This window comes from Chenopodium album, chromosome 17 (genome assembly GCF_948465745.1).
Source record: "Chenopodium album chromosome 17, dcCheAlbu1.1, whole genome shotgun sequence".
Lineage (NCBI taxonomy): Eukaryota > Viridiplantae > Streptophyta > Magnoliopsida > Caryophyllales > Amaranthaceae > Chenopodium > Chenopodium album.
The window spans coordinates 40,646,923-40,663,972 of NC_137850.1; the positions used below are offsets into that span (position 1 = coordinate 40,646,923).

At 30.0% G+C, this 17,050-nt stretch overlaps 1 pseudogene; it reads right to left on the reverse strand.

Annotated features, from left to right (window-relative positions):
• Positions 1–1,257: 1,257 nt before the first annotated feature.
• Positions 1,258–16,609, reverse strand: LOC145588981 (uncharacterized; annotated as a pseudogene).
• Between the last annotated feature and the right edge of the window lie 441 nt (positions 16,610–17,050).

Genomic DNA, 17,050 nt, shown 5'->3' on the forward strand with positions numbered 1-17,050 from the left:
GAACGTCTACTGGTCTTCTGCATCCTTGATCAGATGCATGTTCGTAACACACTAAATTTTCTTGACAATATACTTAGTCCAAGAGGCCCATAATCTAGCTGTGAGTTGCGGAAGATATGGATAACTCTTGTTTGACATGTGACTATCTTTGTAACCATTGCCTAAAAATAAAAATAAAAATAAAAAATTCAAAAGTTTGTTAGAAATTATTTTATACAACCAGGTACGCGGTGTACCCCAATAGTATTTTTTTTTTTTTTTTTTTGCTTATTTCGATGATATCATTAAATGAACAAACAAATACCCTTTAATGTACCGTACATTCGGCTATATATAACAATCTCTCAAAGTTTGTAAATGAGCAAATCACTCGTGCTTTTCTACAAGGACATAATAATTAAAATTATTAAATGAAAGAGGACTTTGAATTGTTTATTTGTTGTCATGTTTGTAGAATGCTAGAATGGGTAATACTTTAACTATTTTGTAACGAAATGATATGCAAAATACCCGAAGTATATATGGTTAACTTTGGGAGCTCCTGATTTAATTTAATAATATTATCTGCCTAAGATTTCACAAAAAATATAAGGAAAAAATGCAAAACTTATTACTCTCAACATAATACGGAGTATGTAAAAATGTAAAATGAAGTATTGTGACTGGTTCGATATTGACATGGAGAATGACTCAATTAGGCACAACCCTCAAAACTAGTTAAAGCAACTAGTACAATACCCATGCGATGCACGGCTTATAATATTAAATAAGATTAACTAATTAATATGCGAAATTAATCCAACTTATGAGTAATAAAAATATGAAACAAAACTATCATCAACTGTATAGTGTGAATGATATGTTGTTGTAGAAGTGTTTTTGTTAAAACTTCTTGCTCTCTTATCATATAAGTAATCAAGCAATAAATAATTGTTTTATATGAAGAAAAAAATAACACAAACAAATCTATTTAAGGTCCAGCCCAACACATATAATGTTTGAATAAAAGTTAAATTATTTGACTCTAACCACAAAAATCTAATTAAAGTACTTAATGCCTTTCAATCTCTACCTACTTCGTCCATTAGTTGGGCATTAATAAAAGTCCATGAATTGTAGCACTGCAATGTAAAAATTGATTACAAAAGTTAGAGAGTTTAACAATAAAATTAGAGAGTTTAACAATGTAGATTTAAAACAATGTTAGCAAATGATGAATATTAATTTATATATTAATTAGTGTTGAGTAATACCTTCTCATGGCAAATTTTGAAATACTTCTTTGTATACTACATTGTTTGTAGTGTTAGCAATATTTTTGTCCTTATCGCATATTAGAACCTTCAAACCTTTCTTGTTTGTAACTCTGGAGATTGCAACATAAAGCTGACCATGACTAATCTTGGTAGATATAAACCAACATGTGAGAGTGATTGACCTTGGCTTTTATTTATTGTCATAGCAAAACAAACTACCAATGGAAATTGTCTACGCTGAAGCTTGATTGGCAAAGTGGTAGTATCCGATGGGCTTAGGACCATTCTAGGAATGAACACTTTATGCCCAATGTTACTACTTGAAATTATTTTGGCTTCAACAACATACTTTCCTAGCTGAGTTATCACCAATCGGGTACCATTACATAAGCAAGAAGACTGATCAATATTTCTGAGAAGCATGACAGGAACACCAACCTTCAATCTTAGCCGGTGATTTGGCAAACCGGAGCATCTAATGGTGTTTAAGAACTCGGGTGGATAAAAGTCTTCAATTCCCATGGTTGTATCTGCTTGACATATGCTATCAGAACTCAAGTACTCTATTTCTTCACCTAGCATTAAAGATAGCAAGTAATAGTCAATAAAAATCTTATATATTAAATTAAGAAGTAATCATTTATAAGCAAGTAATAATTTAAACTTTATCTTCACCTGGCATTAAAGATAACATATAATCATTTATAGCTTCAACATTTTCATGAGTTGGTGCTAAAATTGCTCTTTCTTGAAAGTATTTTGGATCCCACAAATTCTGAAGAATAGATGGATAAGTACTATCGACAATTGCTTCGATCGAATTTGTTGCTTCCTTTATCAGATTGTCATCAGGAATTTCTATAGTACCTTCACCATCATTTGGCTCTCCTACCGTACCATCTCCAATTTTTAATATCCACTCTGAAAATTCTCTTATATCTATATTACTTGAATTTGATCGTCCTACTTGAAGCCTCATATTTCTTGTCAATTTTAGGACCTCACAAAAATTCCACAAATAAGATGAATTGATTGTTTCAAACACAATGTCTTGTCTACTTCCCTTCGAGATAACTGGAAGGATTTGTCGAAAATCTCCTCCAAAGACAACTACCTTACCCCCAAATGGTTGCTCTGAAGGCCTTAAAACATCTCTTAAACTTTTGTCTAGTGCTTCAAAACAGAATTTATTTACCATAGGAGCTTCATCCCAAATGATAAGCTTTGTCTTTTTTAAAAGCTCCGCCAAATCACTTCCCGATTTTATATTGCATGTTGAGTCTTCCGTTACATTCAAATGTATTTTAAACCTAGAGTGAGCTGTTCTTCCTCGGGGAAGGAGAAGTGATGCAATTCCACTTGAAGCAACAGGGAGCACAATTTCTCCTTTGGATCTTATAGCAGCGCATAGAGTTCTCCAAATGAAAGTTTTACCCGTGCCACCATAGCCATATATGAAGAAAACACCTCCCTCATCTTTTGAAACCGCACTCATGATTTTATTGTACACCTCTTTCTGCTCATCGGTAAGACTTGAACAAAGGGCCTCATATTCTTGTTGTAATGATGATCTATCATACTGCAACTCATCTTGAATCAACTTGTTTCTTCCTTCTGACATTAGCATATCATCTGGAAAAGGTATCATGGGATATTTTCGAAGTGTGCTACCATTACTTTGCAAAAAATTTTCTATTTCAGATAAAGTGAAATTCTTTAGCTGATCATCTGTTAACTGCAAATCTATAATATAGTTGAAATTATGTCAATGATTTGCATTAAAGCTTATTGTAAAATTGTGAGGTACGTAGTACATAATTATGTATACTCAATTATGCAAATGTATTGTTAAAACAAAAAATGGAAATGTGCGACCAAACGTACAACTAAACATCCAAATGCATCAAGGAAATTTTCACGCATCTATCCTTCTCAAAGTTAACATGGCCTAATATATTACAAAAAAGTAAAGTAGTGTAGATATTTATAATTGCATTCACATGTATGAAAATAAAGAATAACATATGAAAACCAAAAGGATATAACGTAAAGTATGTAAAATAAAAAAAATAAAAAGTCTTTTTTTTTTAATCAAAATTGAGTTAGTTAGGTGTAAAAAAAAGGTTTCAAAAAAAAGGAAAAAAAAAAGAACAAAAAGTGAGTTCGTTACGTAAGTCATGGTAATTTGCATTCACATGATCACATCATATTAAATATCTTATAAGAAATAGTAGTAATATTATATGTTAGAATATATTGATAAGTATCAATGTATTCTTATTGTATATTAGTTATAGTTATATATGCTTAGTGTATATTTGCACCAAAAAAAATATATGCTTAGTGTATATTTGTCTTCCATTAATTGTAGGAAATTAGGCCTACTTTATAGTTTACCATACGTAGCTTACAGTGTATATAATGCATTTGTTAGGGTTGTTAATATTTGAGGAATTATCTTCTTTCATTATAAACATAATATTCTAGGGAGAACGAATGAGGAAACTAATTAAGATCTAAAATATCTTACAGATTAAGATAATATTCTTTAAAAAAAGGATATTCAAAGTATACTATTCTAATATTATATATAGGAAATTTACTTATGGTAATTTGCATTTGATTATATATATAATCGCCTTAGAAATAAGAAATATTCTATACATAAAATTGGGATATAAATTAAGGAATTTGCATTTTATAAAATTGATTCCATGAGAATTGCATTACAAGTTAGAGAATATATACATTGTACAAGTTATAAGCATAGAGTTACAGCTAGTGGAACGACATATGTTTATAGTATACAAAGACCCACCTAATAAATAATCCAAATCTAACAGCTTAAGAAATAACATATCAAGGGAATTAAAATGGTCACCTATATTGGCTATATATTATGAATGAAGTATCAAAAAAAAAAACAATCAAATCAATTCATATATATAGCTTAATCTTAATTACAAATTAACTATTAAACTTAAATTTAATCTCAAGTATTGACAAACAAATATTTGCTTACCTTGAATTTGTAGACAACGCCTTTGTTTGTGAAGAATATCCTCCGATAGTAAATGCCATGTCGCATTCCACACATGTTCTGGTCTTGATAGACTATCTGACAATAACAACAATGCAAAAAGGCTCCTAAGGTAGGTTGCAGTTCCCCAAAAACTTGCTTCCGTGATTCCATCAATGTACTCTTTGTCATCATCTAACAACCCTCTTGCATAGCAAGCTTCTTTAAAAGATGAGTATAAAACACCATTGACTGATCTAATATCTTCATAACATGTCGGACCTCTCACATGGTTCAACAAAATTCTCAAATAGTACTTTTCACCACAACCTGGAGGGACATGATAAATTCTTCCAATAGAAAATGAACGTTGCCTTTCTTCCCACTTGCCTTCTTTCCACACATACTTTGTTGGAAACTCAACATAAGTGAGCTTTCTAGCTCTCGCATCTTTTTTATTACATTCCATCCATGCCAAAAACTAAGATTTCCCAATGGAAGGTTTATTTAATACCGCATCTATTGGATCATCATCTTCGAACACGACATTTTGCTCACCAGGAAGATGAAAACTTAGTCTTTCGACAGAAGGAGTTCTATAATGCATGTCAAATCCGAAAATTCTCCACACTGCTTCACAGGGTGAAATATACCTTCAAACAATAAATTAAATTAAAATAAAATTAAAAATAGATAATGGACTTCCTTCAGAAGATGAAGTTGAACAAAATATTTTCAAACTCTTAGTTCCATACATTATTGTTTTTGGATAAATTTTTAGTACATACGAGGTACTAATCTGTACTATACAATAGCAATATACTATAACAATCTAATCTTTTCTAGTCGGAGGGGAAAAAAAGGCAATTCAATCATCTAATTGACCTAGTGACACTTGTAGTTGTTGTGGATGATTAAGCAAAGCATATTGTAACATATAAGCTTTTATAGCATGTTTTTAGATGGAGGCCATTGAACTCTTTTATATGCTTTGAGCATTAGCAATTTGTTTCACGAGCACATTTTTGCTGAAAACATGCAATGTTTCCTCCCTCCAATCAACAATCATAACCTTACATCTAGGAAATAGTCACATATTGTGATATCAAGAGCAGCAATAAAACGACCATAGTATAAGCATGGTAAATTTCTGCCATTAACTAAGTACGTATTTTCCATGAACTAAATTTCATTACATGTGTAATTTAAATAAGTTATTGTGCAACTAAAATTTTAAATAAGTACATGAAATCATACCTGCAGTCGTAGTATGCTTGAATTTCATCAACATTATCACAAGGTCCTTCAGATCCTTTAGAAATGGCAGCAGTGATCCGATCATTTCCTTTATTTATATATTTAAATAAGTACTTGATCGACCTATGTTGATTACACCACTCAATGTTGATATGAGCACCATATTTTAGGAGGAGTGTTGGATTATATGGAACAACAAATCTGTTATCCAACTTTACTCCATTCTTTTCAATAAATCTTCCATTGTCTCGTCTTCTATACATCGGATACCCTTCTTCATCAACACTTGTTTCTTGGATAAATTTTTTTGGGAAATGTTTCGAGCACCTACCCTCTTTCATGCAAGGAGAGTTTCGATTTAATTCACCGCAAGGACCATGCATCATGTGATCACCCACAACTTTATACAACTTGGGGTCTTGTTTTGGATCAGGAATTTCAGCATATATGATTTTATCAATTTCTTGATCATTAGAAATCTTGCTTTCACGATGTAAAAAAAGAAGAATATGAGCATGAGGCAATCCTCTCTTTTGGAACTCTATTGTGTAAACCACTGAAATTATTAAACTCAATTAATTAGTAAATAAAAAATTAAAAAATATATCAAAACATAATAAGATGCATAACTTATATAATTTAAAGTAAAAAAACCAATTTGAATTAATCATTTAAAATTTCATATCAAGTCGATATAAATCATGTCATTCTTTTATTCTTGATACCATCTAAATATAATATCCAAATGTTGTTATAAGTAGTTTGAGTTTGGTTTGAGCAATCCCTTAAAAGCTAGGATATTCCATTAGGACTAAATATGATTGATAATGTTGTTGTAGAAACGAAGAGAAATGGAATTAATAGTGTCCCCCACTATCTTGTAAGCCTAATAAAAATCTTAACATTTTTATATGGTTACAACCATTTCAATATTCCTTTGAAGTTCAAGAGGAATAAGTCCACATTAAAACATATACGACATATTATATACATCAACATATAAAAGAATATCCATCACCCACTACTACCTCCAAATTAGTTTACTGCAAATTTTAGAAAATAATGATAATTTTTTTTAAAAAAATGCAATAAATTAATTTTCATGAGTATTGATATATTTTACTACGTATTTTTACTTTATTTAATCTAAATTTTCTTTTGCACTCTCTCGCAAAACCACATGAAACAATAAATTGACGAACAAATTAAAAGATATATTCAAACAGAGAAAAAGAGATGACTTACAAGCATTAACTTCGAAGGAAAATATCTTTTGCTCCTTTAGATCACTTATTAAGCGATCTAGCTTCATTTTAAAAACTCTACAAAGGATATCTGGTCTATCCTCTGGCCTCAAACCTCTCTTTTCAACGAACCTTGTGATTTCTGGCCATTTTGGATTACAAGTAAATGTTATAAATAAATCCGGATATCCATACCACTTGCAAAGGGCCATTGCATCTTGATAATTCTCCATCTTATATCTTGGTCCAGCAGTAAATGATGAAGGTAAAACTACTCTCTTTCCGGTGGAAGATGGCTCTGTGTCTCCTCTCATTACGGCATCAGCAAGATTCTTGTATAATTCTGATCTTAGCTGTTTTTGGTGTGTTCGGATGTAAGAAAGTCTCTCTGCCTCGATCATTGTATAAGCATCAACCAAAAATTGTTGGAATAATTTTTTTGACAACAATAGTGTCGCGGCTTCATTGAGTCTGTCGATAATCCTAAATGCAAAAAAACTCTCTCATACTTAGCCTAGACCTTTTCCTCGTAGCTCCAGTGTCCCTTAATGGAATATCAACCCTATAACCATCCTCACCATATGGAAATAATAATGGATATTGTAAAGCGAGGTAAGAAGGGTGTAACTCGTTGATGCGTTGAAGTGCACCAGGTTGTTTCTCCACAATAATATCCCTATCTGTAGAACTTCCTACATCACCAACAATAAGTGCTGCCACTTCGGATGCACTTGGGAGGTTGTATGTCCGCCCATCTGTTCCCCTACTTCCGATAAGCTTTAGCTTAACATCTTGAGAAGCATTAGAAATAAAACGATCCCTTGCCATCCTAAAAATTGAGCAAGAAGGTTGTGTAGATCAAGCATAGTTTTGAGATCATTAATAATCCCATCATCGAAATCATCAGAATTTCTTAAATAGTTATGCAAAAAAAAAAAAATTCCCAAAAAAAAAAGTGTTAGTATTATATTTGTAATAATAATATCCTTCAATTGAATGAATAATATTTCATGTATGAAAGATAAATGTTACACACCTCATATTAAACTTTCTGTTGGAAATCTCATTTTCAGTGTCATAGATGTACAATTGAGCAAATTTCGGAGATGATCCGGAAGTCGGTAACAAACTTCCTATCTTGTGATAATTTTGACCATGCAATCTAAAGGTATAAGGCCCTCTACCATGATTAATTGTTGAATCGATCCTTCCTCCCATTGAGGTAAATGAGTGCATACTGTTATAAGGTCTTATGTTTTCTAGAAAATGGTTACTTCTAGGATCATCCTTCTTTAAAGACCATTAAGGGGTGTGTAGGGAATATTTCAAGCACTAAGATCCTAAACTTGAACCCCACTGTGATCATACACTAAAGTACGGTGGCGTTCCAAAGGGAAAGAAAAAGAGCAAAAAGAGTCGCCAACAAGTTTTAGGAACTTGTAAACCCAAAAGACAATCCAAAAGGACCATCAAATCCATAAGGTCTTGAACCAAACAGGGTTCGGGGATGAGGGTACGAATCCAATCTACAAAAGAAAGGACCCGCCCTATAAAATAGGCCTCTACTTTGTTCTGCTCGTATTCATGTGCGCTCTTCGAATAACATACAAACATTATATTAAACCTACCCTGTTTAATTTATGTTGGTTGAATATTAATGCACAAATAAATCTATTATTGGCGATCACTTGAGTTAAAATCACATTAGCCTAAACCAAATTATTAATTATCTTATTAAGCGTGATTTCAAGTACAAATTCCCTTTAACAATCATAAAAGGTGTGATCAAGCAATAACAATAAAAATAAATCAAGCAACATAATAATAATAAATAAAATATAATCATCATAATAATAAGTAATCATAATAACCATAATAATAATCATGTTAAGGCATAATAAAGCTTAAATATAATAGCAAGATCCTAGGCATGATACTAACAAGATTAATAACAAATCCTAGCATGTCACTAAGCAATAAAGATCAAAGCTTTAAACCTAACATGGTACTAACATGAGATTATAATATTAGAAATAATAAAAGGCATCCTAAACATGATACTAGAAAGCATAAAATAACATCCTAACATGATACTAGAAATTAAACAATAATAAACATGCTTTCTACATTGAAAGAGAGTAATAAGATTACATACTTTGAAGCCTCGTACCTCTTTCTAATAACAAAATACACAAGTTAGTAAACTTCAATGAAAATAATAAATCAAAGAATTAAATTAAATTATTGAAAGAAAGAGTTAAAAAGTTTAGACTGGATTTGGGACCAAACCCTCAGAAAATATTAAACCTTTCACGTCTAGGGCGAAGGCAACTTCGAACTTGGCTAAGAGATTCTAAGTCTTGTGAATGCGGAATTGTGTTTAGTAAAAAGGTAGTTTAGAAAAAGAGAGAGAGATTAAGAATTAAGTAATTCTTGATGAGAGAATAGAGAGAATTGATGAGAGTTGAAAGTTGATTGTATATGAGAATTGATTGATTAAAAACAGAGGTTTAGGACCCTATTTATAAGAAAATAGTCCGGAAAATCATAGAATTTGATAAGGAATAAAACTCCACTCTGTCGCTAACAAACCGACCTTGTCGCTAAGAATTTATCTTGTCGCGAGGCGACAAACCTGTCGTTTGGCGACAGAGACAGTTTTTGCGGATTTTGTTTTTATCATATCTTTTGATCCAGAAGTCCAAATAAGTCATATAATATGTCGTTGGAAAGCTCTTGAAGTCTAATTTCTAATTCAATTGGAATCAGATTAAAATATTTTGTAGACAAAAAGATATGGCCGAAATAGTGAAAGGGTGTTTCGTATTCTTTTCATATCTTTTTTGTTATAGCTCGGATTTATTATTATAATATATCATTGGAAAGATAATTTCAAGATCTATCCAACCATATAAAATTTGGATAAAAAAAATGAGGCACGAAAATAATATCTGACTATCTTTGAACATCTTTAAATCCGAATAGAATTAGGAAAGTTTATATTCAAATCAAACTCTATGATCTTATCTTTTCAAAAAAGGATAATTAAGATATTTTAGAAACTTATAGAAGATTCTAATCAATCCTAATTAGTTTAGGAATAGGATTAAACCTTTGGACCCTCCTCATGATCATTGGGTCGTAGGTAAAATCCGGTTTGGGCCCAGCTTAATATTTTGGCCATAACTTCCTCATTATTCATCGGAATTGGGCTTATAATATATCGTTGGAAAGGTATTTTCAAACCCCATCCAACTACACCATTATTGGACCCTTATCATGGACCAAAATAAACTTAATTGGACGTTTTCATAAAATAGAGTGGGTTTTTGAAAACAGAAAGAAGGATTTTTAATAAAAACTAACCGCAACACTAGACTTTTCACACTTTCACCTCATTCGATTATAGTTCGACGCGAAAGGTATTCATCACTGGGTTTGGTTTTGGGGAGACACAAATGGGTGTCTACAGGGTGGTGGTGATTCTTTTAGTAAAGGTAACTGCACTTTTCCTTGCATACAACATAATGAAAACTTTGGATCTTTTGATGAGCCACGTTTATTCTCTAATCGCTCCTCGTACCATAACATGGCTCCACAAAATTTACAAATACAAGTCGGATCTCCAATGTCCCAATACTCTAAGTAAACATTAAAAAAATATTGTTAGTTGAGACTTTTTTTTTTTTTTTTTTTTTTGCTAAATAGTTAAAATATTAATACGTTTTGTTGTAGATTAAATTAATTATCAATAGTTCATCAAAAGTACCTTAAAATTAAATAGATATATAACTTAAATTTAATCTCAATACTTATATTTGTAATATACCTTGATCTCCTTGAGTATATAATTATTAAAAGTGTTATTGATAGAAATTGAGTTATGGCTCATGTAACACGTCTTCATTTGCACAATCTAAACCTTCAAGCTATACTATATAAACTATAATATTATAGAATGAATTTGATTACTTACCAGTACTTGAAGTAGTAGCACAATTTGACATAGTACTTGTGACAGATTTTGTGATAGACCTTGTCTTATCTTGAGCCACACCATCACTTTGAATTCGGTTTTCAGCATGATTCGCTTCATTGAAACAATACAAATAGTGATGATTAGCATAGATTAGTTGCTAAAATATCTTTTACTGTATCGTAGAAAATCACCTTGAGTGTTGCAAAAAAAAATTAAAAGTTACTATTCCATACAATTGAATAAATCTAATTACTTACCCGAACTTGAAGTAGAAGCAAATGTTGTACTTCTGATGGATTTAGAGTTAGACCTTTTCTTTGCTTGAGTACCATCACATTGGATGAAAACATCATTTCTTTGAATTAAGTTGTGAATATGATTTGCTTCATGAAAAATACAATACGTGAGGATTAGCATATATTATCAACAAATTATTTCACATATAAATTTTAGCTCATACACTATTGCACATTCAACACAAAATGTAGCTAAATTCATACTACGTACATCACATACTCTCAAGATTAGGATATTATGCATAGGAAGTCTCCACTTATACTATATTGATTATGAATTATTAATTGATGAATTAGAAGTAAAGTATGTAAAATATAAAATGTTGATCAAAATATGATGGACCTGACCATTTGAAATGTCACCCAAAGGGATTCTCTTACCACTATTGAATGATTGCTCTCTTTGTAGCCTTGTTTTTGTTGCTTGGTCTGTAGAACCTAAATCAATAAATTAAATGTTAGCTTTGATCATATATACGTACTTGTAAATAGCGTTCTTATTTCATTTTGAGTACGTAAGAGATGTATGGGTATTGAAAAAGTACCAGAGTAATCAATTTCTTTTCTTTGACGCTTCCTTGTTAGAATAGCCTTCCTCCTTAGTCTTGCAAATTTCGCAAAATTTGGATCCATAGAAAAATCTTTTATAAAATGCAAAACAGATTAATTAAGTGTTTCAATTAAGATTCATGCATGAATTAAAGTTTACTCTCAATAATCGAGTTATAAGAATTAGTTCATAAACATGAAACTACTATATAAAGAAGTTATATTATATTATATTATATAAATATGGGAGACAAATGGAATAAATAAAAGACAATTAACCACATAATGAATAAATTTCAACAACGGAAGCCATTGAAGACATGTCTGTCACTAATCACTACGAGCGTCCAAATTTTCCTTAATATATATAGAATTCAGAAAAAAAAAAAGAAAAAAAAAAACAATCAAAATTCCCTAATTAGTAATGGCGCTGGCAAGTTCATACTATAATCAATACATCACCAAATACAACAAATCACTTTGAAATTGACAAAACCCAATCAAAATTATATAAGAGTTTAGATAAGTTACCTGTAATTAGTACTAAGCAAGTCGAAATTGAGAAAAATCAATCTATCGGAATTCCCAATTCGCAATTGTTGTTGTTCGTACAGTACACCAAGTCCACGAATTTCCTCCATTTCTCGCAACAATTCAGTTCGCAACATTCAACTGGGCATTAAAGAAACCAGAAAATTAAAAAAAAAAATTACAGAGGTTGAATAGTCATTAATGGCGCTGGCAGAGGAGTAGTTGGAGAAGATTAAAGAAAGTCTTGATTAAGGAGGGAAATTAAGTCTTGATTAAGGAGGGAAATTAAGTCTTGATTACCCGGTTACCAGTCATAAGGTTTGTTAAAAGAAAATGGGTTTAAAAGTTGAGTTTAAAAATATTACTAATTTTCTTTGGATCTATTACATAACTTCATACGAATTACCATATATAATGTAATTTTGATATCTTTTATATTAAGTAATTTTTTTTCTTTACATAACTTTTATTATTTATATGTATACACATACTAAGATATTTTATCTTATAATTTCCTTACTTTACCTTGCATGTGCATATGTCTGGAATATTTTGAGAATTTTCAAACCTTTTTAACATTATATTGTATGTAGATGACGTAATTTGTAAAATAAGATACTTAGAATATTCCATTTTTTATTGAATAACTCTTTCGTTTCATATTAATCGCAACATTTTAACTATCACACACATGTTAATATTCAACTTTGACCATTGATATTTGTAATTATATTATTATTAGGAAATACAAAAGATTATCTATGTAATATATAAAGAGAAGAGGTGTTTTTGGTTGGGAAATTTTGAATGGACCATTTTACCCTCTCTAAATAATTTATTAACATTATACTTACACCTCCCAATTCTAATTGCGCCATGAATTATGGTAACTCATTTTAATCGGTGTATATCAAAATCATTTACTTACAAGTTTCCTTGAATTCATTTTGTTCTCATTGTTCTCCCAATTTTAAGTTCAAACCATTTACTTTCATTATTGGCTTATTGCAAAATTCACATTACTTTGTATTAATTGTCAAACAAATATTCCATTAAAAAAAAAAATTTGTCAAACAAATACTTCGTATTAAAGATTAATTACAAGTCTGCTACAATGTGAAGCTAAATAGTAAGGGTTAGTACTATATTCTTTCTATTTTTATGTTGCTGAATTTAATTAAATCTAGAATACAAAAGTTTGTGTGAAATATTTTGATGTTTAGAGTTACTCCATAATTGATTTAACTTTGTATGCTTGAGAGTTAAAGCACAATGAGATAAACCATGAAGTGATGACAGAGATCAAGTGAAATTAATCTTTTACGAAGTAATTCATAATGTATCATAGCTGACCATGTACTTCGTATATATTTATTACATTCCTCTCTGTTATAATTTTTTTTTGTTGTGCACGCGCTTCTAAACTTGTTTAATATAATGAAAATATAAGTAAAAAACCAATCCAAATGTATTATACATGGCTACAGATGTTTTTAGTACAATGGTAAAAAAAAATATGGTCAAAGTATTGTACTTATACTACATTAGTGTCTCACATGGTTAAGGAATCTAATGTAAACTATATTCATTGATTATCACATTCAAAATATCATGCTATTTTTGTAAAAAAATAAATAAAAATATCATGCTATTAATAAAAATTGAAGATATAAATTTACTAAGATTAGCATATTATTAAGATAAAACCGTTCAAAGAAACACTCCATATAGTCATTGAAAAACTCATAATGTAGATAATTTATTTTGTATTCAAAATACTAACATTATTAAGAGGTCCTAAATATTTTTTATTATATAAAACATTAAAAGTAGCTGAAAATCATCCATTGTTGGTATTGTCTTCCTTTTCAATCTTAACCACGACCTTCTTTTTGTTAGTAGAGCGTTGTGCCGAACTTATTTCATCATCAATCTCTACATTTGTAGCATCATCAAGAGGTCTTTTTGTTGGAGTGACAAAGGATACATTAGGGTTTTCATTATCACATACAACGGTGGCCAATTCCTACAAAACACAAATACGGAGTATATATATCAATACATATTATAAAAAAAAAATAAAATTAAAGTAGAGAATTTTGGTAGATTTTTAATATATGACCTTATCTTTGTCGACCGAAGATTTACTTGATTCATCAATAGACTCAATCTCCACATCCTTTTCCTGAAACATGATAAATTAAATAATAGCTTAAAGCTTTATTAAGGATAAATATTTATTGAATTTAATAATATGAATTATTAATTACCTGCAAACCACCGTTGACATCCAAGAATGATTTGATCAATTGCTCATCATCACTTATTCTTAGGACAGTATACTTATCCCAACTATGACTAAGATTGTATTTAGAGATATGAAATCGAAACAAAAATTTCCTATCGATAAGCATGTCAAGTTCTTCCGGAAATGAATCATCTTTGCCATCCTACAAATATATAAAATACATTTGTCACAATTATTGAAGAATCAATCGAAGCAAACATTTTAAAATAGTTGATAATTACTATCATTGGTCAAAACTATTATAATGAGTATATACAAAGCCAACATTATATGTGATTAAAATTATACACCTTTGATAACTTCTCTTTCAAATCCACTGCAGATATTTGCAAAATTTGATAAACTTTCCGATCAAACATAACAAAACTGGCAGTTCCACTATCATCCTCTATTATTATTGTAAGTTTATACCTGTAATAAGAGTTGTTTTTTTAATAATAAATCCTAATAAAAATTTAATAACAATTGCAATTTAATAATATAACACCAATTACCTCGGCGGTGCAGATTTGACATGTGAGTCACATTTTTTGCACCAATATTTTCCACCACCTTCATAGTCAACCTTTTTGTTACAATTCTTGCATGAGTTATAATACCACTTGCTATCATTTTCAATAGCAATAATACTAGCATAAGTCACACAAAAGCATTCCTATCCAAAAATATATATTAAAAAAAAGTTAATAATTTATTATAATGTCAATATAATTTCCAGCATAAAATTTTGTTTTATAAAACTTATATGGTTTACCTCATTAGTCTCACAAATCTCGTCCAGTTGCTTTCGTTCATTCAAATTTAAGAATTCATCTGATATTGAATGTGAATTTTGACTTGACAAGTGACTTATTACATGCGATTGTGAATTTTTTTCACCTTGAACACTAAAATAATAATTAAAAAAAAATATAAGTTTCAATTAAATTGTAAAAAAATTATAATGTACAATATGATAAACAGTGTATAATACCTTCGTTTGTAATCTTGCACCTCAGGTATATCCTCATTATTGATGAATTATTTTGTCGCCCATAATGAATTTGATATGGAAACTTCATCTAGATAAGTTATGATCACGGTAATTTTCTTAATACAATTATTAAATTTGGACGAAAATTACTTATCATATTATCAATATATATTTAATAAAATATCACCTCTAAAACTCTTAATCTTAGCAAATTGTAGTACTACAATTATGGGTCCTTGGATGTCATCTTTAGTAGTAGACTCCGACAGTTGTTCAACATATTTTCCATACAAGGCACAAGTCAGCTTGTTTTTGCTACAAAATAGAAGATAATTGTAATTGAAGTCAACACATAAAAAAGAGTTTTAATATTTATATAAAATTCCATTATACTTCGTATAAGTTAGTGCCTTATATGTATAATAACAAATATCAATATTGTCAAGTATATAGGCTAATTCGAATTGATAAATTCCTTACTGCAAGTCTTCTAGCTCAACTGTCAATTTGTGATTAGGAGTATCATTTTTTGAAATATTGATAAGATCGCCCATGCCGGTAAGCTCTCCAATAACATCTGTAATTATTTATAAAAAATATTAGTTGATAATTTAAAAACACGAAATTTATAAAAAATGGTTAATACATTGATATAATAAATCGTACCTACTAAAATCAACTCATTGACCTGTTGTTTGAGGATTTTGTCGAAGGACACAAAATCAAATCCGTATTGAGGAAGTTGTGCATCTTCACAATCCCTAACAATAGTCCTATAATAGAAGTTCACTTTATAGGCATGGCTAGTAGCCAAATGTTTGCCAGCATTAGTAATCATTCCGAAGCTAGAGATAATACGGGAAGTGCCCTCTTTCACAAGCCCTTCAAATCGTCGAATGAGTGATTCTTTGATAGTTGCTTGTATTTTAGATCCCTGCGTTTTAAACATTATCATATCAAAATCAATTTTGCATTATAATTTACAAGTAAACATATTACAAAAAGTAAACGTATATAAAAGAAGAAAATAATTATGAACCTATAATAGTGTACCTTCTCATCAACTAAAATTAACTCAAGTGAGTTATTTTTTTTTGGATTGGAATAGTCAGGTTGATACCATAGCCTCACAATTCGGACTTTTATTCTCCATGATTCTTTAAGAGGGGTGAGATCAGATATCATAGTAAACGCCATTAAAAATATATTAATTAACCTCGATAATATGACCTTGAAGTAAAAATTGTTACGACTTATATGACTATTATGACTCTTATTTATATAGTTGATAATACAAATAATATTGTATCTTATTTTCTTATTTGAACATATATGATTTCATTTTAATATGTTAACTATATTTTATCTTTGCCATTTTTTGATCAAAATATGTAACAGAATATTATACCTTTTTGATCAAAATATGTAACAGAATATTATACCTAGGCTCTACCTAAGGGTAAGTATTCCGTTTTTCCGTATACAAGATGCCAAAAACGGATTAAGAAAAATTCAAATCATTGGCCGTGCAAGAAATCCAGAAAAAATTGACAAAGTATCAACGAAATTAACCATCTTAATTAAGTTTGCTAAGAAAATATGTAACATATTATGTAACAGAATATTATACATAGGATA